The following is a 23,180-nucleotide window of genomic DNA, read 5'->3' on the forward strand; positions in this document are numbered from 1 at the left end:
TTGTGCTACAATTAGGAGACTTTCAATTACGTGACTCAATATTAGATGGTTAATGCATGTGTAAATTATAGATCAAAATACCTGCTCAGGATGAAAAAATATCCAAAAATCAAAAGATGCCAAACATTATTAACTAAAATTTTGATCTCATAGTTGCTATTTTTTAAATTCTTATTAGTAAACAAGATATTACATCTCTTGTAAACAAGGACTAATACAGGATACTATGCAGCTCCATCTGTGCTTACATTTCTGCAACGATGTGAAATTAACGTTTCATTTAGGTAGTTTTTGAAATGTAGATTTTTCAATTTTGACGAGTTAATTTTTGTCTGGAGTCTTTGTAAAGTTTTTCTCCGGTGTTAATAATTTCACGGTTTTGTTTTACACATTTTGCTTTCGTTTCGAAACGTTCATTAAATGTTGAAAGCGCAAATGAAATACTCGCACTATTTTAAATTCGTGTTTGAGTAGATTTACGCGGAAATGGAGCCGAGATGAAAACTCTAATTAAAATAGTCGAGTTAACTGAAAATTCACTCCAGTCACTTCGGCTCTAAATTTAGACATTTTATAATTAGGGAAGTTAATTATAATTATGTTGAAATGAGAACGGTAGTGAACATGTGATAACGCTGTCTCTGTAAAGTTTTTCCAGTGTACGACTGCCATTTGTTACGTATATTTTTTTACACGTTCGATCTAGTTTTGTAGAGTTTATTTTTAATGAATTGTATCTAATCGTTATAGTAACATAGTCAAATGTTAAAATCTAAGTAAGATAAATGACATCAGCTGCAGTATTGTACAAGGCAATAAATTTTAGGAAATAGGCGTTAGATTTATGTACAATGATTTAACATGTATGTAATTAAAAATGCTATGTACAGATGCTTATCTACGTACTATGTAGTAATTTATTGTTCAATCAAGGCTGATTAAACAATTAATTTATATCGATTGTAATCTAGATTTAAGTGCATGACTGATGACAAACAGTAAACGAAAAATAAATTTTTGAATTTACGACTGGTGTATTAATTAGCGATTCAAAGCAACAAACGACAATTTGGAGGTGTTTTCAAAGCTTGTGCAAATTAAACACAGTAATGACTTAATTATAAGCGTTATTATTGAAACTTGAGGTTAATTAGTACAGAGAAAATAAATCAACCCAATTTTTAAAGTAAAGTCTAATTAATAAATCTAAATACTTTGACTTTGAAAAAATGAAGACGTTTAAACATTACGAATGTTTGTTTTTCTTGTTTGTTTTAACGTTCTGCATATTACAACTTTCATTAAGTTTGACTTTAGTAGTTTTTGTGTCAATTTTATATTGCAAGTAGTTCTAAAACTTTAATTATTTAATTAATTCATTTTGAAATAATAGATATTGTGCCAATTTAATCTTTAAACATAAATAAGTTGAACTGTTATTTAAGTATAGACTTTTGTCAAAACAAATAACTAAAAGGTTTTTTTTTTGAAAAATTACAGAACTTTTTTCCGTAATTTATACGAAATTCTGATATTTTATATTTTCTAGTATTTGTAAAATAGTCACGCTTTTGGATTAAAATATTTGTCCCCCAGAGGTTTACATGTTCTTGTTCTACAAAATTGAACTTTTATTATAGTCGTAAATTTTGATGATAGCGAAGGTCCAGTATGAAATTTTTAATCGGGGTCAGTCTTGCTTTATAGGTTTGATCGACCTTTTGCTTAATAGGTATTAAAATTGTTAAAACGGTTCACAAAAACAACAACGATTTTAGTTATGGAAATACACAGATTTTCGTGTCTTGATTTGGATAGATTTTAAAGATACAGAAAAAAACTTTGTGTTGCATTTGAACTTTGTATAATTTTTAGAATGTTTTCAGTCTGCAGAAATCAATTTTCAGCGTTGTGAAATTTTTTCAATAGTTTCTTAAATTGTTCAAAGTCATTATAAAATATTTAATTGTTACAAAAACATAACTCAAGAAATTTACTTATTTTCAGGGCAAATCACTTACACTATCACTGGGTCAAGTTGAGGAATTGAATCTAAACAATGGCTAATTAATAGCCGTCGTACAGTTGAAATTTTTAATAAGATATTTCCGAAAAGAAATTGTAAGACATATTTTATGATTTTATTTATTCTTATAGGAAAATTGAGAAAAATAAGAAAAACCGCAATTACAAGTGCTCAAAACTAATTTTAAAATTTTATATATATCAGAGATTAGATATTAGAACATAGAATTTGTGTTGTGGTGGGTTGCCTATAATCTCGGGCATGAAAATATTCCGCCGAAATACTTGAGAGTATTTGAGAATATGAAACCCTGCGTTAATTTAAATATGTAAAGAAGTTGGGGACCAACACTTCCAGCAGTTGTTGTAAATTAAATTAAATATGTTACTTCTCATAAAACATTTTAAATCCAACAAGGATTCAAGTTGTGTTGCCATTAAAATTTTATAATTTTTAAAATTAAAACTGTGTGAAATTACGATCTACTTTTCGATTGAATTTATTCTGTCAACAAATTCTTGGGTATCTGGATCACAAATAAAAAAAATCATCCTTCTATTTTTGCATTTTTACTTCCCGAGCGTAAGCAAAGGAAGTATTGTAATCGAGTCCGTCGGCCGACTCTCTACTTTTACGTTTTCTCGATCTTTCATGACCCCTAGAAGACGAAGAAATAGGTCTCCCATTTCCGTCTGTCTGTCCGTCCGTCTGTCCGTCCGTCTGTCCGTCTGTCCGTCTGTCCGTCTGCCGTCCCGGATTTTTATTAGACAGACAATCTCCGAAAGTACTCGACCGATTGTTGTGAAATTTTGTACTTATATTAAGAATATCATGTAGATGGTAAAACGTTAACCAAAATTTGTCTAATCATCCCCACCACTAATGCGATGACGTCACTTCAAAATTGTACATAGTAAATGGGTTTTCAATTTTATAAAATAACATAGTCCTACACATGTAGTTTACAACTGTGAATCGACTTTTCACCCGAAACGCCCAGATTTTTGGAAAAAAAATCAAAATTATAAAACAACATTTTGAAATTAAATTTTTAATCTGCTAACCAGAATGCTTTGAAATGTTGCAGATGTTTTAAGGCTATAAAGAGCATCATAAATCTTTATTCAAAAAATATTTGCTTATCCCCTCCAAAAACTTGATGACGTCAGCTCAAAAGTTTGTGGAATAAATCATATCTAAAATGTACAAAATATGATGAGTCTATACTTGTGATCTATCACTCCATTCATATTTTTTGGATTTGCATATACAGAGTGACTCAAAAAAATTAATGAATGCGTAAATATATTTTATTGATTTAATCAGGAACTACAAAACCGAATGCTTTGAAATCTTGCAGATGTTTTAAGGTTATAAAGAGCATAATAAATGTTTAGTCAAAATATATTTGCTTATCCCCTCCAAAAAACTGATGACGTCAGCTCAAAAGTTTGCCGAATAAATCGTATCTAAAATGTACAAAATATGATGAGTCTGTACTTGTGATTTATCATTCCATTCATATTTTTGGATTTGCATATGCAGGGTGACTCAAAAAAATTAATGAAGGCGTGAATTTATTTTATCGATTTAATCAGGAATTACAAAACCGAATGCTTTGAAATCTTGGGAATATTTTAAAGTTATTATAAGCATGGTAAACTTTTGTTCAAAATGTATTTGTTCATCCCTCCTAAAAAAATTGATGACGTCACCCTTAAATTTTGCTGAATAAATGCTATCTAAAATGCAAAAAATATGATGAGTTTGTACTTGTGATTTAACATTCCATTCATATTTTTTAGATTTTCTTAAGAGGTGGTTCAAAAAAATTAATGAAGTCAATTTATTTTATTGATTAAATTAAAGGCAACACTTATTATTAGTATCACACAATAACCCAATTTGGTAGACACAAAATTTGTTAAAGGAAAAACTCGGTTGAAACATAAAGGTAGCACGTTTATTTACATCGACTTTAACATTACAGACCTGCATTTGTTATATGCGCTCACTTGGTTCCGCGAATGTGGAATAGACATGTTTATAATCAACCAATTGTGAATTTCACCGTCAAGAATTAAAATAAAACCCAATGTTTTATATAACAAGCGGAAGTCGAAGCAATAAAACCGATGGTCGTTTTGTTTACAGTTTCTCTGTTTGACTCTCACGTATGCTGTTACGCTTGTCATCTTAAATTAAGAATGTTTATACATAAACGATTTTCAGTTGCCTTTCATATTACTAGACAGCGGATTTTTGTCGGGCTACGTGACGTTTAATCGGTACTAATTCCATAAATATAATTAACGATTTATTAATCAAACGGCTAAGTAAATGAGAACGGGAATTAACAGCAAAGTCCAACGAAACAGCGGTACGAGCCGTACCGAGTTTGGCCTTGCCTAGCCCGACAGAAATCCGCTCTCTAGATATTACACACCGACGCCGTATACGTGAGTAAATTGTTTCGTTATTTTATTGATTATAAGAAATCAATATTCAAAACGACCCAATTCATTTTCCCGAAAATTTGGGAATACAATAATTTTATTCTTAGTATTACACTACATCTATCCCAACTGATATACGTGTCCTTGCAAAAATGTTGATGACGTCATCACAATTATTTTTAAATTCCCACTACAAAAATGTAATGAGAAAAAAAAACACAATAGGCATGCAGTCGTCAAGTTTCCGACAGCGAGGGAAGTACTGTCTAAACTCTTTAGACCAATTTTTTGTTTTATTTTTATTACCGCCGCATAAGTTTTTTTTTCTTCTTTGCTTTTTAAGTATGTCGGTGTTCCGTAAAGACATATTTGCGGTTTTCTCCGGAAACTAAGTAAGCATGCAAAGAATGTTATTGTTACATGTTGTTGTTATGCTTCCACATTTTTGAGATAAATACGATCCAAGAGTTTATTTCTTTGTGTCGGTGAGAGAAGTTTGATGGAATATCTAAGTATTAAACAAAATTTCTGCAGCAGTAAGTTAATTACGGAGAGAAATATCATATCCTCTCTTTTTTTTAGTGAAGCTACAAATGTGACAAGAGTTTCAGCCGGGTAATATAAAATTTAATTAGTGAGGAACAAAATAAATGGTGTAGTTGTAAAATTTTACTGCTCATTATTATTTGCATTTTCTTGCACACACCCAGTATGAATTTTAATCTAGATACTTGAGCTACCAACATAACAACTAGAATTTTCTTTCGTTATGAACCCGGCGCCTCCACCATTTTCGTATTCAAGATGATTTAAAGCTTAGGTAGTTGCACCTGCTACAAACATTCAATTTTCTCCCGCCAATCAATTTCCACGCGTCGATGACAAACGAGCCTATTGATTGTTGACTTTGTCTCCGCCAGCCAAAACTAATTACGTAGTGATAGACAATTTTGCTTGACCTGAGCCGGATGAGGCACTTTATTCGCCCTCCTCCCGACACACGAACCCTCCAATAAAATTTCCGCAGCACTCCAAGTTTCGGGAGGTTAAGTACCTGTAATTATCACGTGAGCTAACTTTAATTATGCTCATACCGTCAGTCTAACGTCGCCTGAAGAGACCGTCGTCGATATCAACCCTCCGGCATCTCTAAACCACCTATGAGATAACAACTAGATAACACCCACTTAATAAATTATCGATCTCGCAGAATCATCCCTTCTTGGTAGCGCGGGGTTCTTGAAAATTTTGCGTGCTTGGGCGGCGCTGTGCTTTCATTAATTAATTAATTCGCCCTGTTTTAAATTCGCCTACGCGTGAGAATAAACACGTGGACAAAGTTAAGGGATTTTCGTGTTCTGATTAGGTTAACGAGGAAAATCATGAGCGGAAGTACTTAAAATTGTACGGAGATAGATTGAGTAATTTATTTTGGTTTGGTCGTGACGTCATCGAAGTTGTGGTGGGGATTTGCTTGAATTTGTACTTCTTATCGACGATTCAAATCGTGTAAACACAATTATTATTAATTTTTTTGCAAAAACAACTCAATTTTTATTCCAGTTGTGTAGCGTGCAGCGTCCACATATCGAGACGAACCCTCCTCACGCACATCCCTGTTTTTTTTCGTCGCGCTTATAATCCGCATAATTAAAACTCCGCCGCTTACTTTGAGTAATTCTTCGCACATTAGCATAAGTAATAACCCGGTGGCTATCATATATCACGGCGGTAGGAGCGCTGTGTGGAAACAGAGCGAGGATTAGTGAAGGTTGGGGGTGGCGACAATGTAGATGTCCAGGTAATGCGCAAGGTGTGGTAGGAATAGATAAACCGGTCATGTCAACATACGCGAATATATCACACCGAATGTACACAGTCGCATCTGCAACTTAATTTGTTTTGGCAACGTGTAATCGGACTAGACTTCAAAGTCGCTCGTTAGTAACATTAGTAGCTGTTCAACATGGATGCCAACTTCAAAGAGACTGAAAAGATCAAGCGTGAGACGCCTACGGGAATACTTAGGACGGAATCGGGGAAGTCCAGGAGGGCCTCGGTCGACTTCAAGTTCCTCAAGCAGGTGGGTGAAATATTTTTGAATTTTTTATAAAGGCGAGGCGTGGTTTTGAAAGGTTCGTGTGGTGGAAAAGTTTAATTAAGTTCGAAGGATGCGGACGGCGTGGGGTGAATGTAGGGTTATAATCACTTTAAAAAGTAAAAAAGGCGGTTATGTTTGATGTTGCTACGTTTTTCATTTTCCGGGTTTATAATGGAATGTAACATCATTCGGGTTTTTGTTTTTCTGTAATTATAATTTGGATAAGAAAACATGAAACATATCGAAAACCGTTGATCAAAAATTATATACAGTAAGGAAATATGACTGGTTTGTTATTCACTGTCAATGGTCACGTGTTCGCGCACGCGCACATTTCCACCACGTCACGAAATAATATATTAATTAAATTAATTATAAAACACGAGAGTTTAATTTTTGTTGACATAACCTAGCTTTCTAAGTTCAGCCACAGATAATTCATATTCGTGTTATATTCTGAAACTCCGAATTTGTCACAATAATGCACATTGTTAAAATAAAGTGAATTACGTGCTAAATTCAATGAAATTTTATATGTATTGTTTTTTTATAAAAAATTGACGAGTTTGTTCTGTCAGCAAATTCTAGGGTAACTAGATCACAAATCAAAAAAATTACCTCGTATTACTTTACCTGAAAGTTTCGTAAAACTTCTTTAAATACAGATTTTTAAATTTATTATCCCGGCGCCTCCACCATTTTCATTGGGAAAAAAAAAATTCTAATCGGTCCGCACTGGTCTTATTTTTCTGTGAAACTGTTTTAGGTTAATAAGGACTTATTTTACATGTATTTATAAATTAATTCCGAAGAATGAGGTCCACTTTCTGATTATTTCATAACTCTTTGGACATCCAGATAGTTTCAGAAATATAATTTCGAAAATAAATAGAAATATTTAAATTCAAGTATAAACTCAGAGGGTAATTTTATCACAACTTTTTCTAATTAAGAAAAAAACACAGTGATTAGAATCCAAGTTTCAAAACAATTACGTGATAAATTCGATCAAATTTTATATGTACATATTTTTGTTTAATTACAAGCTGTCAATTTACGACCAACTTTTCAGACGAATTTGTTCTGTCAACAAATTCTAGAGTAACTTTTTTAAAATACAATTTTTTAAATTTATTATCCCGGCGCCTCCACCATTTTCATTGAAAAAAAAAATATATATATATATATATATAAATTATTCCAATCAATTCGTATGGTGTTATTTGTCATTGAAACAGTTTCAATATAATGGGGATTATTTTCCGTGTCCATAAATTAATTTGGAAAAAAAAACTCCATTTCTCGCAAAAAACTAATTTTAAATTTTCAAAATCAATCCCCAAAAGAACCATTTACCTGATATCAAAATTGTGTTTGGTGTATTATTTGTTTGTCTATGCAGATAGAGAAATATAATTTCGCAAAATTTTTTAAACAAATATTTAAATTCTAATATATGTAAATTGAGAGGGTAATTCGATCACAATTTTTTGTAATAAAACAAAAGCACATATTGATTAGAATCCAGGCTTAAAAAGAAACGAAAACTCGAAAAACAGCTGCTCGATTCCCTACATGCGTTATAATACATTTTACATTGACAAATAGAGAAATTCAAATTTTATAAAAATCTAAGTTAGCCCCACCCACCCACCCATTCTCTGTTTCAAAGACTTTTATTATATTTTGGCAAACACTGGAATCTGAACGAAAGAAATGTAAAATTAACCCCGCCCACCCGCCCCTTTTCTTTTTAATGACGAAATTTGTTGCTTCCGAGAAAGTAATCTTAAATATCAAAATATTTCTGATGGACAAAATACTCAGTTACGGAAATTTGTTGAGAAAACTAATTCTAGTTCTAATTGTGGTCAAAATCAACCCCTAAAAGAACAATTTATCTACGATCAAATTTATGCTTGTTGTATTACTTGTTTAGATATCTAGATACTTAAGGAAATATAATTTCTTAAAAACTCTTAAAATAAAAATGTTTAAATTTAGAGGGTAACTTGATTACATTTTTTTATACTAATTTTTTTTTTATTTTTCGATTTTTCAATCTTCCAACTTCTCGATTTTCAATTTTTCCATAATTTAGGGTTGGCATCTTTCAATTTTTCGATTTCTCAATTTTCCGATGTGTGTTTAACAGGTCTTCAATTTTTAGATTTTAAAACTTTGTAATTTTTGACGATTTTTCGATTTCTCAATTAATACATTTTTCGACTTTTCGTTGTTTCGATTTCTGGATTTCTTGATTTCTTGAATTTTCGATTTTTCACTTTTTCAATTTTTCGATTTTTCATCTAGAATTTTCGATTTTTTGACTTTAATTTTTCGAATTTTCGATTTTTCAATTTTTCGATGTTTCAGTTTTGGGATTTTTCAGTACGTATTTCGGTTCTTCAATTTTTCAATTTTTTAATTTAAGATTTTTCAATTTTTCGATTTTTTTAATGTTTGGATTGGGTGGATTTTCAATTTTTTCGTATTCTAATTTTTCAATTTTTAAAATTTTAGAATTTTCAATTTCTCGATTTTTCAGTTCTTCGTCATTTCTATTTGTGAATTTTTCTATTTTTCATTTTTTTGTTGTTTTGGTTTCTTGATCTTTATTTTCCCTTAAATTTTTCGGTTTTTAAAATTTTTTGATTTTTGACGCTTCTAAATTTTCGGTTTCTTAATATTTCAATTAATCGATTTAATTAGTTTCCCATTTCTCGATTTCTCGACTTTTCCAGGTTTCGATTTCTCGAATTTTCGATTTTTCACTTCTTCAGTTTTTTGAATTTTCAATATTTCAATTTTCCGATTTTTAAATTTTAGATTTTTCAATTTTACGATTTTTTAATGTTTGATTTTTCGGCTTTTCAATTTTCTTATTCACTAATTTTTCAGTTTTTCGTTATTTCTATTCGTGAATTTTTCGATTTTTCATTTTTTTGTTGTTGCGATTTCTTGATCTTTTTTTTTTCTCTTAAATTTTTCGGTTTTTTAAATTTTTCGACTTTTGGCGCTCTCAATTTTCGATCTTTCGGTTTTTTTATTTTTCAATTAATCGATTTATTAATTTTTCCATTTTTTGACATTGGTTTTTCGAATTTTAAATTTTTCAGTTTTTCGATGTTTCAGTTTTGGGATTTTTCAGTATGTATTTCAGTTCATTAATTTTCCGATTTTTAAATTTTAGATTTTTCAATTTTTCGATTTTTTAATGTTTGATTTCTCGGCTTTTCAATTTTCTCATACACTAATTTTTCAATTTTTAAAATTTCAGAATTTTCAATTTCTCGATTCTTCGGTTTTTAAAATTTTTCGATTTTTGACACTCTTAAATTTTCGATCTTTCGGTTTCTTAATTTTTCAATTAATCAATTTATTTATTTTCCCATTTCTAGATTTCTCGACTTTTCCAGGTTTCGATTTCTCGATTTCTAGATCTCTTGAATTTTTCGATTTTTTGACTTTGATTTTTCGAATTTTCGATTTTTCAGTTTTGGGATTTTTCAGTATGTATTTCGGTTATTTAATTTTTCGATTTTTAAATTTTAGATTTTTCAATTTTTCGATTTTTTAATGTTTGGATTTTTCGGCTTTTAATTTTTTCATATTCTAATTATTCAATTTTTAAAAGTTCAGAATTTTCGATTTATCGATTTTTCAGTTTTTCGACATTTTTATTTGTGAATTTTTCGATTTTTTTTATTGACACTTCTAAATTTGCGATCTTCCAGTTTCTTAATTTTTCAACTAGTCGATTTATGTATTTTCCCATTTCTCGATTTCTCCACTTTTCCAGGATTCGATTTCTCGAATTTTCGATTTTTCACTTCTTCAATTTCTCGATTTTTCATCTAGAGTTTTCGATGTTTTGACTTTGGTTTTTCGAATTTTCAGTTTTTCAATTTTTCGATGTTTCAGTTTTGGGATTTTTCAGTATGTATTTCGGTTCTTCAATTTCTCGATTTTTCAGTTCTTCGTCATTTCGATTTGTGAATTTTTCGATTTTTCATTTTTTTGTTGTTTTGGTTTCTTAATCTTTTTTTCCTTAAATTTTTCGGTTTTTAAAATTTTTCGATTTTTGACACTTCTAAATTTTCGATCTTTCGGTTTCTTAATTTTTCAATTAACCAATTTATTTATTTTCCCATTTCTCGATTTCTCGAATTTTAGATTTTTCATCTAGAATTTTCGATTTTTTGACTTTGATTTTTCGAATTTTCGGTTTTTCCAATTTTCGATGTTTCAGGTTTGGGTTTTTTCAGTATGTTTTTCGATTCTTCAATTTTTCGATTTTTTAATGTTTGGATTTCTTTTCAATTTTTTCGTATTCTAATTTTTCAATTTTTAGAAGTTCAGAATTTTCGATTTCTCTATTTTTCAGTTTTTCGTCATTTCTATTAGTGAATTTCCCAATCCTTCTATTTTTCCAATTTTTAATTTTAAATTTTTCGGTTTTTAACATTTTTCCATTTTGACGTTTCTAAATTTTCGATCTATCGGTTTCTTAAGTTTTCAATTAATCGATTTTTTTATTTTCCCTTTTCTCGACGTTTCCACATTTCGATTTCTGGATTTCTCGATTTCTTGAATTTTCGATTTTTAACTTCGAATTTTCGATTTTTGAATTTTTCGATGTTCCAGTTTTGGAATTTTTCAATTTTTCGGGTTTTAAATTTTAGATTTAATTCACATTTGATAGTAAAAGTTAAATCGCAAAATTTTTGGGATGACGTTAACAATTTGTTGGTGGGGATGACCAGTCAATTTTCGGTTATCATATTATCATCTACACGATATTCCTAAAGTATACCTCAAAATTGTCGTTATTAGCCCCACCCACCCGCCCTTCTCTTTTTCAAGACCAAATTTATTTACTTCAGGATGAATAGTGCAATTTATATTGGCAAATAGAGGAATTCAACTTTTACAAAAAAATAACTTAGCCCCACCCACCCACCCATTCTCTATTTCAAAGACAAATTTTATTCCTTTTAACACATTTTGGAAAATACTGGAATCTGAACGAAAAAAATGTAAAATTAACCCCGCCTACTTGCCATTTCTCTTTTTAAATGACGAAAGTTATTGCTTCTAAGGAACTAATCTTAAATATCAAAATATCTCTCACGGACAAAATATTCAGTTACCGAAATTTGTTGAGAAAACTAATTCTAGCTAGAAATTTAGCGTATATCAGCAAATTGTATTATTTTTCTATGAAACTTTTCAAGATCATGAAGGCTTACTTTCCCTGTGTCTCCAAACTAATTATGAGGAAAAACTCAATTTCTCGAAAAAACTAATTGTAGTCAAAATCAATCCCCAAAAGAACAATTTATCTGGAATCAAATTTGTGCTTGTTGTATTACTTCTTGATACTCAAGCAAATATAATTCGAAAACTTCTAAAAATAGAAATGTTTCAATTCAGAGGGTAACTCGATCACAATTTTTTTAATTAAAAAAACCGCAACACCCCGATTAGAATCCATGTTTGAAAGGAAACAAAGACCGTTTACAATAGACCCTCATTTTTGCCGCCTTGAACACATTCACAACATCCCTCCCGCTGACGTCATCCACCCAACCAATCAAACCTCCACCCATACAATCTCCTCTCGAAATAAAAAAAATATTTACAAACTCTCGCCGACCTCCGCCCGCGCTTTTTCCCTTATCATCCGACATGCCAAACGTCGGCCAAACCCCTTTCAAGAAAAATTCTATAAAAAGAAATCCACATCAGGGCGCAATTCACGTGTGATCAGTTTGCCTTTAATGATCGGAAGCGGTCTAATGCGCCTTGTCTGCACAATTCATCATCAAGTGTCAACCTCACTCGACCTTCCTTTATGCTGTTAAACGCAATGCAAACGATGCCTTCGCCAGATAAACATCACCTGCAAAAAGCCACCACTCCACCGATAAATTACCGATTTCTTGCAGGTATTTATCACGCCAGTATGCACTAGCTGATAACGCTAAAGCGGCAGCAATTTCCGCGGGATTACTATTTAAACAGCAAACTTTTACGGCCCTGTCGATAAATATGGAAATTTCACCATATTACACAAGTTAGTGTGTCGAAATTTAATAAAGTCGCGAAATCTATTTGATGGCGGAATAATTCCAGGCATGCAGCAGTTTTAAAGTTTGGCGAAGTTCGCGAACGTGGCGAATTATGGGCGAGGGGGTCGATATTCTATAACAGTGTTATTAATTATTAACTACGATTTTTCTATACACTGACCCTCCAGAATATGAAGGTTCCAGAGATTCCAAAGTCCTAGAAATCATAGACTTTCCAGAGGTTCTAGTAATTGGACATTCTAGACAATATGAGTGTTCCCTGGTACGCCACTGGTGGTCAAAGTAGGTGAAACTGGGGACGTTCGAGCAGGGCAGGCACTCCCTCGCTGTCAATTAAGGGAAGATCAAAAAAAGCACTGTTTGGAGTAAAAAATTAATAATGTAATATTAGTCTGCTGCACGGCTGTGGGCACTCCTACACATATTGTTACATCGGAATGATTATTAATGGTTGAAGTGGCGTGTTTGTTGCTCTGCTGTAAGATTACTGAAAGCACGAAAATTTATTTTCATTCCGAGTGCAATTTTCTTTATTAAACAAATGCCGAAAATAAAGTGATTAGCTCATTTTTATGCGAAATTAACGCACGTACTGAAAGCGTGATGAATTAGCTTTTCGTACAATTAATGGGCGATACGTTTCAAAGTAATTCAGTGAAGCGTCATAGTTGTTTTAGAGAATGCGATTTCACTAAATTAAATAACACAATTTATTTTTAAATCAAAAAAATAATGACAGATAAAATTTCATTCAGAAAATGAAAGACATATAATTTATTTTTTAAATTCAGAAAAAATAATTATTTTGAAAAGAACTACTAACACAAGCATGATCCTGAAAAAACACAATTTACTGCCAAGGTACACATCAGATTATTTTTTCAATTATATAAGGAAAATACGATATATTTGGTTTTATTTTTAAAAAGCAAAGCTGGAAGTTTGAAATTTTGCCTAAATTTTTTTAGCCACCATAATGCGAAGAATCGAGCAATGTTTAAATTTATACACAATATTTGGTGGCAATCCAAATACATATTTCGAAAAGTCTAATGTTCAAGGATTTCGGAAATTTTGTAGGTGTTTTAGAGATGTGAACAAACTCAAAGAATCCAAAAAAATAATAGGAATTCTAGGCAATCTACAAATTTTAATTCCAAAAGTTCCAATTGATGTTTCGACAACTCCACCAGCTTCAGTAATCCAATCCAACACACACGGGGTTTCCTGAAATTCCACAGATTCTAAATATTTTGAAGGTTCTAAAGATTCTAATGTTTCTAAAGTTCTAAACATTCCAGAATCATAGAAGATTTAGACTTATTTTTACAAACTGTTTTGAGGATTTTCCTTCAATAATTTGAAATATTAAAAAAAAATTGGCATTTAAAAAAATCAAAAATTCCAAAGATTCCTAGATATTCCAGAGTTCCAGTTTCAAACATTATGAACACTCCACAGAATCTAGGGCATCAGAGTTTCCAGAGATTCCAAGATTACAGCATTTTGCAAATTTTTGGAATCTCGCGATTTACTTTAACTCCAAAAATTCTAAAGGTTCCAGAGGGTTCAAAGATTCTAAAGAATCTAGGGATTCAGAGTTTTCAGAGATTCCAAAGAGTCTAGAGTTTCCATACATCATAAAGTTTCCTGAGATTCTAGTAATTCGAGAGAGCTATTTAAAAGAATCTAGAGTTCTTAAAGATTCCAAAAACTTCAACACGTTCTGCAGATACTAGAGATTCAAAAAGTTGTAAAGATTGTAAGAATTCCAAAGTTTCCAAAAATGTTAAATTTTCGAACGTTTCCAAGGATTCCAAAGATTCCAGGGGTTATCGATATTCCAAAAAATTCCAGATTTCTACAAAATTTTTGGAATCCCTAAATTAAAAAAAAAAATCCAAAGATTTCAAACGTTATAAACATTTCACAGAATCTAGAGAGTCAGAGTTTCCAGATATTCCAGAGATTACAAGGATTATAGAGAATTTAAGCTATTCAAAAGATTCAAGAGATTCTAAAAATTCTAAAACTTATATAGATTCTGCAGATACTAGAGACACAAGAGGTTTTAAAGATTCTGGTAGTTTTAGAAATTTTAGAGATGCTACAGATTTTAGAGGTTCTAAAGATTCTAAGAATTCCAAATATTCCAAAGATGTTAAAGTTTCGAATGTTTCCGAGAATTCAAAAGATTCTAGGGATTCCAAATATTCCAAAGAGTTCCAGAATTCCACAAATTTTTGGAATCTCTAAATTAAAAAAAAATCCAAAGTTTCCAACGGTTCCAAACATTATAAACATTCCACGGAACATAGAGAGTCAGAGTTTCCAGAGATTTGAATGCTTATAAGGATTCCAGAGAATTCAAAATTTCTACAGATTAAACCAATTTTAGAGTCTAACGATTCAGCGATTCAAAGGATTCTAGAGATTCTAAAGATTCTACACATTCAACACATTCTAGAGATTAAAGAAGCTGTAACGAATCTAAAGAGTATAGAGGTTTTATTAGACACTCTAGAGACGATGAAGCGATTGTAGACATCCCATGATTCGAAAGATTCTGGGATTCCAGAAATTCTAAGTATTCTTAAACTCCAAAAATTCTAGGATTCCAAAATACTAAAGGCTCCAGAGGGTTCAAAGATTCTAAATAAGTTCAGAGTTTTCAGAGATCCCAACGTCTTTAGAGTTTCCATACATCATAGAATTTCCTGAGATTCTAGTAAATCGTGAGAGCTATTTAAAGGAATCTGTAGAGATCTTAAAAATTCTCTATATTCTGCAGATATTAGAGACTCAAGAGGTTCTAAAGATTCTAGTAGTTTTAGAAATTTTAAAGATTCTAAAGGGTCTAAGTATTCCAAAGATTTCAAAAATGTTAAGGTTTCGAATGTTTACAAGGATTCCAAAGGTCCCGGGTATTCCAGATATTCCAAATATTCCAACGGTCTCAAACATTACAAACATTCCACAGTATCTACAGCGTCAGAGTTTCCAGAAATTTGAATGGTTATAAGGATTCTAGAGAACTTACAATTTCTAGAGATTAAACCAATTTTCGTGTCTAACGATTCAGCGATTCAAAGGATTCTAGAGATTCTAAAGATTCTACACATTCTACAGATTATAGAGATTAAAGAGGCTGTAACGAATCTAAAGAGTATAGAAGTTTTATTAGACACTCTAGAGACGACGTAGCGATTAGAAAGATCCTGAGATTCCAGAATTTCAAAGTATTCCAAAAATTTGTGGAATATCGGGATTTACTTAAACTCCAAAAATTCTAGGATTCCAAAATACTAAAGGCTCCAGGGGGTTCAAAGATTGTAAAGAATCTAGGGATTAAAAGTTTTCCAAGATTCCAAAGTCTCTAGAGTTTTCATACATTATAAATATTCCAGAGAGATCCTAGTAAATCGAGAGAGCCATTTAAAGGAATCTACAGATCTTAAAGATTCTAAAACTTCTATACATTCTGCAAGTACTAGAGATTTAAAAGGTTCTAAAGATTCTAGTAGTTTTAGAAATTTTAGAGATGCTACAGATTTTAGAGATTCTAAAGATTCTAAGAATTCCAAAGATGTCAAAGTTTCGAATGTTTTCAAGGATTCCAAAGGTCCCACGGATTCTAGATATTTCAAAGATTGCAACGGTTTCAAACAATATAAAGATTCCACAGAGTCTAGATAGTCAAAGTTTCCAGAGGGTTCAAAGATTATAAGGATTCCAGAAAATTTAAAATTTCTAGAGATTAAACCAATGTTAGTGCCTGACAATTCACGGATTCAAAAGATATTAGAGATTAAAGAGGCTGTAACGAATCTAAAGAGTATAGAGGTTTCATTAGACACTCTAAAGACGATATAGCGATTCTAGATATCCCAAGAATCGAAAGATCCTGGGATTCTAGAGATTCTAAGTATTCCAAAAATTTACTACAGCATTCCGAAAATTTTGGAATTTCGGGATTTACTTAAGCTCCAAAAATTTTAAGGATTCTAAAATTCTAAAGGCTCCAAAGGGTTCAAAGATTGAATCTAGGGATTCAAAGTTTTCAGAGATTCCAAAGTCTATAGAATTTTCATACATCATAGAGTTTCCATAGATAGTGTACCAGAGAGCTATTTAAAAGAATCTATAGATCTTAAAGATTCTTTCTAGTAGTTTTAGAAATTTTAGACATGCTACAGATTTTAGAGTTTCTAAAGATTCTAAGAATTCCGAAGTTTCCAAAGATGTTAAAGTTTCGAAAGTTTCCAAGAATTCCTTCAAAGATTCCAGGGATTCAAGATATTCCAAAAAGTTTCACAATTCCATAAATTTTTGAAATCTCCGAATTTAAAAAAAATCCAAAATTTCCAACGGTTTCAAACATTAGAAACTTTCCACAGAATCTAGAGAGTCAAAGTTTCCAGAGATTCCAGGGATTATAAGGATTCTAGAGAATTTAAAATTTCTAGAGATTAAACCAATTTTAGTATCTAACGATTCAGCGATTCAAAAGATTCTATACATTCTACAGATTCTAAAGATCAAAGAGGCTGTAATGAATCTAAAAAGTATAGAGGTTTTAGACACTCTAAAGACTGTAGCGATTCTAGACATTCCAAGATTCGAAAGATCCTGTGATTTCAGAGATTCTAAGTATTCCAAAAATTTACAGAAATCTGGAAATTTTTAGAATCTCGGGATTTACTAGAATTCTAAACATTCTAGGGATTCTAAAATTCTAAAGGCTCCAGAGGGTTCGGAGAGTCTCAAGAATCTAAGGATTAAAAACTTTCAGAGATTCCAAAGTCTCTAGAATTTTCATACATCATTGAGTTTCCTGAGATTCTAGTAATAGCAGAGAACTATTTAAAAGAATCTAGAGATCTTAAAGATCATTTCTAGTAGATTTAGAAATTTTAGATATGCTACAGATTTTAGAGATTATAAAGATTCCAAGAATTCCAAAGATTCCAAAGATGTTAAAGTTTCGAAAGTTTCCAAGGATTCGAGATGTTCCAAAGAGTTTAACAAATTTTTGAAATCTCTAAATTTAAAAAAAAATCCAAAGATTCCAACGGCTTCAAACATAATTAACATTCCACAGAATCTAGAGAGTCAGAGTTTCCAAAATTCCAGAGGATTATAAGGAGTCTAAAGAATTTAAAATTTCTAGAGATTAAACTAATTTTAGTGTCTAATAATTCAGCGATTCGAAAGATTCTATACAGTCAACAGATTCTAAAGATTAAAGAGGCTGTAATGAATCTAAACGTATGGAAGTTTTAGACACTTTAAAGATTATAATGATTGCAGACATTCTAAGATTTGAAAGAGCTTGGGATTCCAGAGATTCTAAATATTCCAAAATTTACAGAAGTCCGGAAATTTTTAGAATCTCTGGGTTTACTAAAACTCCAAACATTCTAGTAATTCTGAAGTTCTAAAGGCACCTGGGGGTTCAAAATTTCTCAAGAATCTAGGGATTCAGAGTTTTCAGAGATTCCAGTCTCTAGAGTTTTCAAACATTATAGAGTTTCCAGAGATTCAAGTAATTCAAAAATTCTATACATGTTACAGATTCTAGAGATTCAAGACGTCCTAAGGATTCCAATGGTTTTAGAAATTCTAGAGATGCTATAGATTTTAGAGATTCTAAAGGTTCTAATGATTCCCAATATTCCAAAAATGTTAAAGTTTCCAATGTTTTCAACGATTCCAAAGATTCCAGAGATTTCAGAGAATCTGGGGATTCTAAAGATTTTAAGGATTCACATAATTCCAGAAACTCCAAGGATTCCATGGATTTTAGAGTGTCTATAGATTCTATGGATTCTAGAGGCTCTAGGAATTCTCCGGACTTCAAGCATCTTTAGGAAAATATATAGGGTTCAATTAAAAATAAACATCGCATGTCGTAGACAAACACAAACAAATTTATAGGGTGTTAAAAAATATATAGGGTGTCTTATAAATTTTTACGGTGTTATTGGTATTAGCTATATTTTTTTAATGTATAGAGATTATCACAATTAAAAGTTCCCAGACCCAGCATTTTCCATTGTAACATAAAACATAATACTCTTCTAACTTAGTGCTTTTCTACGTGTTGCATTACAGACGTTAGTTGCAATTAAACCCCCTAGAAATACAATCTCTGACATTTCATACGATACGTTTTTTAAAAGGAAGGTAATTTAATTAATTTAGGTTACGTTTCAGTTCACTTTTTTTTCGCTGACGAACATTACGGTTTCATGAAAATATACAATTACCGCTTTCAGTTTTCTTTTCATTTATCTTTGCTAGTTACATCCTTGATTAAAACAGTGAATAAAACTGGACTCAGCAGTCCTCCACCTTCTTTGAGGTTTGTCGTACTTGCACCTGGGTTTTTACACATGAAAAACAACCGAATTACTTTTACCTGTCACATAAACATTACTGTTTTTCTACCACCTTCATGAACAATATTATTTTTACAAAATCTGCTCCCGACACATTTTTACCTCATTCCACTCAATCCAACAAAAAATACGACATTTAAAACCCCCCATTATTAAATTATCTTGCTTACCTTTCAACAACGTCATTATCATGTTTGTCGCAACATCCTACTCTTTAATAAATATACGCAACCCTCTCCCCTGGCGCGACAAAGAATTATTATTTTCCAATTACGCCATTATCTCGCTAATAAATAGCATTAATCACATTTTCGCGTCTGTCGCGTTTCCGACAATATGAACCCGATAAGCGTCATTAGGTCTAACAGCCTTTTTCCGGCTACGTCCTTCACCACCTTCCCTTTATGACATCCAGTTTTGATTAAAGTAATCTTTACCAGATCTCTATTTCAAGGCCCGTATACGTCGCTTAATTGGATTAAACAAGTAGATATAGGACAAAACATGTATTCGGGGGTAAGTGGGTGTTAGTGTTAGTGCTTTTTATCTCGTTCCATCCATCGTAGTAATCACGTTGCCACATCACATGTAGACACATTCATTCTAGATAAATGGAAACTGTATCGATTACGGAGACAAGAGCTCGGTGGACGGTGTTAAATAACATGACGAAAATAATTAGCTACGTAAGGGGTTTAATGTGGTGGTTGGATAGATGTGCACATTTTTAATGAAAAATAAACAGAGAAAACGTATCTAATTTTGGTTAGTATTATTATCACTGAAAAATAAAAAGCTTTTTAAAGTGTCAATTTCGACTGAATTATCCAAAATTTTATTGACTGTAAGGAAATCTAGAAACTGAGATGATAATGTCCAAATTAATGAATTAATTAATAGAAAGATGATAATTTGGGCGGCCATGGAACAATCAGATTATTTAAATCGGGCGGAAAAACGTTCTGCTTGTACCATACAAAGAAATCTGAAAAGAGGTATTTTTGACTATATTTATAGTTACTGTATTATTTTATGTTGATTAGGAATTCATCTGTGAAACAGTGATATTCTTAAAATAAACTTAAAATTCCGGAGTCCCCACCACTTTTAACGAAAAAATCAAAGTTGATCTAATCGGTTATCAACATAGCAATAACTTTAAAATGAGAAAATCGATCATAGGTTATTTCGACAGAATTTTTGAATTTTTCTATTTTTCAATTAAAATTTTTTTTTTTGCTTCTTCAGTTTATCAATTCTCAAATTTTCAAGTTTTCAAGTTTAAATTCTTCAGTGTTTCAATTTTCCAACTTTCCAATTTATCTGTTTCCAGATTTTGCAATTTTTCGTTTCGGTTTTTTATTTTCTATATTTTTTCAATGTTTCCATTTTCAGATTTTTTGTTTTCTCAATTTTAATTTTTTTTTCTTCATCAAAATTTCAATTTGCGATTTTTCAATTTTTCATTTTGTTATTATTATTATTTTATTTTTTATTTCTTCAATTTTTAAATTTTGACATTTTTCGGTTTCAGATTTCTCGAGTTTCCAATTGTTTCGATACTTTGATTTTGGTTTTTATTTTGTTTACAATTTTCGATTTTCAGTTTCGCGAGATTTCAATTTCTAATTTTTCAGTTTTTAATTTCTTCAATATATCGTTGTGTAACTTTTCATTTCGGTTTTCCATTTTCTTTATTTTGTCAATTTTTAGATTATAAAATTTTTGGTTTTTTAATTTTTACATTTTTCAGCTTCCCGATTTTTTCCGTCTCTTCCATTTTCGATTTGCATTTTTTCTAGCCTTCTCTTTAAATTTGTACCTGATAATAATTATAATTGTTTTACACGTTGAGGATTTTCCTTCAATAATTTGAAATATTTTTAAAAAATTAGAGGTTTCATCAAAATAAATCAAACATTCCAGAGATTCTACATAATTACAAAGAGTTCCACAATTCCATAAATTTTCGGAATCTCCAAATTTAAAAAGATTCCAACGATTTCAAACATTACAGAATCTATAGTCAGAGTTTCCGGAGATTCCAAAGGTTATAGGTATTCTAGAGAATTTAAAATTTCTACAGATTAAATCAATTTTAATATTTAACGATACGGCGATTCAAAAGAATGTAATGATTCTATATTTTCTACAGATTGTAGCGAATCTAAATGTTATAGACGTCTTAGACACTCTAAAGACTGTGGCGATTCCAAACATTCCAAGATTCGAAAGATCACTGGATTTCAGAGATTCTAAAAATTCCAAAGATTTGCAAAATTCCGCAAATTTTTGGAATTTCGCGATTTACTAAAACTACACTCTCGGGATTCTAAAATTCTAAAGGCTCCAGAGGGTTCAAAGTTTCTAAAGAATCTGGCGAATCACAGTTTTCAGAGATTCAAGTAATATGAGAGATTCTGGATTTCTGAATTGTTCTATTCTTAAATTTTTATTTTTTTTTGTTTCTTCAGTCTACAACTTGCAAATTTTCGAGTTTTCAAGTTTATAATCTTCCGTTTTTCAATTTTCCAACTTTTCCATTTTTTTATTTACAATTTTTTGTTTCAGTTTTTTTATTTTCTTTATTTTTTGAATTATTGGATTTTTTACTGTTTCGATTTTATGATTTTTTTTTCAATTTTAATTTTTCAATTTTTCGTTTCATCAATTCATCGATTTGTCATGTTTCATTTTTTATTTCTTCAATTTTTAGATTTTGCCATTTTTCGATTTAAAATACCTCGAGTTTTCAATTGTCTCAATTTTTTGATTTCGGTTGTTATTTTCTTTATTTTTACAACTTTTAGGTTTTTCAATTTTTGAATTTTTTTTCGGTTTTTTATTTTCTTTGTTTTTTTAATTTTTCGATTTTTCCACTTTTAGATTTTTTATTTTCCGTTTGTTCGTTTTTAGATTTTTCAGTTTTTCGATTTTTCAATGTTCCGTTCCGTCAATTTTTGATTTGCAATTTTTTTGTCTTCGTTTTAAACATGTATTTAATAAAATTATAATTTGTAAAATATTTCACATAATTTTTCCATTTTTCAATTGTTGGATTTTGAAATTTATCATTTATCGATTTTTCAATTTTTCAATTCTTAATTTTCAATTTCTCTATATCTAATTTTTCAAATTTTCGAACTTTCAGTGTTACAGCTTTTCGACTTCACAATTTTAACGATTCCATAATTTTTCGATTTGATTCGTTTTTTCTTATTTACAATTTTTCGATTCATTAATTTTTTCGATTTTTAACTTTTTCGATTTTGACTTTTTCAATGTTTCGATTTCTCGTTTCTTCAGTTCTTCGATTCGTAATTTTTGATTTTTCACTTTTTCGATTTTGTAATTTTTCGCTTTTTCATTTTTGATTTTTCAATTTTTTCCCAATTTATAGTTGTTCGATTTTTAATTTTTCGATTTTTCAACCATTATTTTGAAAGAATTGGAAAAATTGCAAAACTGTAAAATTGAAAAATCTAAAAGCTTTAAATCAGAAACTTGAAAAATTGAAACGAAAAATTGAAAAATCGAAAGATTAAAAAATGAGAAACTTGAAAATCGAAAAAATGCAAAATCGGAAAAAGGAAATATTGCAGAACCGAAATGTTGAAAATTAAAGAAAATCGGATAATTATCCAGAAATCCAAAAATCGCAAAAATGTAAAATTTAAAAATTAGAAAATACAGAAATCGAACAATCAATAATTGAAAATTTGAAGAAATGAATAAACTAAAAAAATAAAGTCGAAAGAAACATTGGAAACATAAAGGAAATGGAAAAAATTAAAAATTGTGATATAAAATCGAGAAAATGAAAATTAAAAAATCGGTAAATAAAAAAAATAGAGATCAAGAAATTGAAAAATTGAGGAAACAAAAAATTGAAAAATCGAAAAGTAAAAATTGAGAAATTAAAAAATCGAAAAAACGAAAATTGCAAAATTCATAAACTGCAGATCGAAACAGTGAAGAAACGAAAAATTGGAAGCCGAGAATTTGATAAAAGTGGAACGAATTTCAAAAAATTAAATTAAAAAGTGGAAATAAATAAGACCACATTTTTCGTAAAATTATTAAGATTTGATTTTGCGAATT

The 23,180-nt window shown here is 30.5% G+C and overlaps 1 protein-coding gene across 1 annotated transcript in view; it reads left to right on the forward strand.

Annotated features, from left to right (window-relative positions):
- Window positions 1-6,479: 6,479 nt before the first annotated feature.
- Window positions 6,480-23,180, forward strand: part of LOC135139580 (transmembrane channel-like protein) — a gene marked incomplete at its 3' end in the record, with an annotated part of 61,926 nt that continues 45,225 nt past the window's right edge. The window contains exon 1 of the mRNA XM_064069878.1: window positions 6,480-6,565. The remainder of the gene's footprint in view (window positions 6,566-23,180) is intronic.

The sequence above is a fragment of the Zophobas morio genome, unplaced genomic scaffold (genome assembly GCF_036711695.1).
Source record: "Zophobas morio isolate AGI-343-1 ecotype UQ-CSIRO unplaced genomic scaffold, CSIRO_AGI_Zmor_V1 ptg000031l, whole genome shotgun sequence".
In the NCBI taxonomy this organism is placed as follows: Eukaryota; Metazoa; Arthropoda; class Insecta; order Coleoptera; family Tenebrionidae; genus Zophobas; species Zophobas morio.